General features: G+C 39.5%; 1 pseudogene; it reads right to left on the bottom strand.

Moving 5' to 3' along the window:
• Nucleotides 1-706: 706 nt before the first annotated feature.
• LOC101706501 (swi5-dependent recombination DNA repair protein 1 homolog pseudogene) lies at nt 707-1,402 on the bottom strand (annotated as a pseudogene).
• Between the last annotated feature and the right edge of the window lie 236 nt (nt 1,403-1,638).

Genomic DNA, 1,638 nt, shown 5'->3' with positions numbered 1-1,638 from the left:
TCATAAAAAGCAAAACAATATATTAAAACTCGTTCCCAGGACTGTCCAAATTAGTTTTTAAACATGGTTTAAAATTTGTGTGTGCATGCGTAGGCACACTGGCGCTTTCATGCAGAACTACATCCCTCATTCATTCATTCATTCATTCATTCATGTATTTGGGGATTGAACCCAGGGCCTTTGCACTGAGCTCCATCGCCGGCCTGAAGGGCAGAGTCTTGCTAGGTTTCCAGGGTGAGCCCAAACTTTTCATCCTTCTGCATTGGTCTCCCAGGTTGTCTGGATTACAGACGGGCAAGTGCCACCAAACCCAGCTTTTAACATGTCTGTTAATGTCAAATTCTCTTTATTAAATCTATTCAAAATACTGTATGTCATTTTAGGACTTAATTTATATGTCTTTAGAGTGCCCTAAATTGACAGTCAAGATACCTTATATCTAATGCAGTGATGGGAACCTTTTAGAGCTTTCAAGGACACAAACAGCCCTCTGTGGCACACGTGCTGTAGGCTCACCACCACTGCCCTAATGGCTAACATCTTCCCCTTAAAATGTCTAAGTGTCTTTTCATTAAGTTGTCATTCTCAAACATTTACTGGAAAGGAGCCAGAGGTATGGCTCAGTGGTAAAAGTGCAGGGCCTAGGTTTGATCTCCCAGTACTGAAAAAGAGAAAGAAAAAATATTCTGAGAAAAAAAGTTATTAATTAAGCATCTATAAATTCCTCTTCACTTCTGTTATAGTGTAACAATTTATCATCTAACCCATAGTGGTCTATCAGCTGAGTAAGGCTTAGTTTTTTGTTCTCTTCAGACATAGCTGACTGAAACTCATAAAGCAACAGCTGGCTACAGCTTCTCAACTTCTTCATCAACAGCTGTAACTGTGAGAGGTCATTCTTTGATCTATACATTTTGACTAGTTTTAGCCTTCAAAGAAGGTCTTCCTTGTCGTGCACCTGCTTCACCAATTTTATTCTTTCTTCCTTTAATCCTTGTTCAAGATTCTCATTCACAGAATCTTTCTGAAGAGCATTGTATGACCTAGTATCAAGTGAATTAGATTCACATGCACTGATATTTTTGAGAGTATTTTTCAAGTATGTATTTTCTTCAGATTCACTATCTATGTGCTTAAAACTTTCTTGAAATTCCAAACAGTTTTCGTCTGTTGAAGATGCTAGTTTCTCAGAAAAGGTCTCATCATTTTCTTCATTCTCTATTTTAAGACTTTTTACTACACTGCAACAGGAATTAAATGAAAATCTTGTTTTCCTTAATCTTTCTTTAAGTGTTGCACTCATGGGCGCTGTCAGTGAACTATTTGTATGGGGAGATGGTGGATTCGCACGGGCCTGTGGAGTGCTAGGTAAAATCACAGCCGAATCTGATGGGCTTTCCATACTGGAAATGAAATCGTCCAGCGCCGGTCGCCTCCCGGGGCGGAGAATCACACCTTCCCCGGAACACTCAAATAGCGTGCACCCAGATGCCCATTTTTGAATTGGGTCTTTGAATTGATTTTTTTCAGTTCTTTATATACTCTAGATAGTAGTCCTTTGTCTGAGGTACAGCTGCTAAAAAATTTTTCCCACATTGTAGGTTGTCTCTCAGCTCTGTTGGTGGTTTCTCTTGCAGT

Source organism: Heterocephalus glaber, unplaced genomic scaffold (assembly GCF_053883595.1).
Source record: "Heterocephalus glaber isolate CG9 unplaced genomic scaffold, H.glaber_assembly_v1.0 deba00001546, whole genome shotgun sequence".
In the NCBI taxonomy this organism is placed as follows: Eukaryota; Metazoa; Chordata; class Mammalia; order Rodentia; family Bathyergidae; genus Heterocephalus; species Heterocephalus glaber.
The sequence above is the reverse complement of the archived record's forward strand: the minus strand, read 5'-3'. Positions and strand labels throughout refer to the sequence as shown.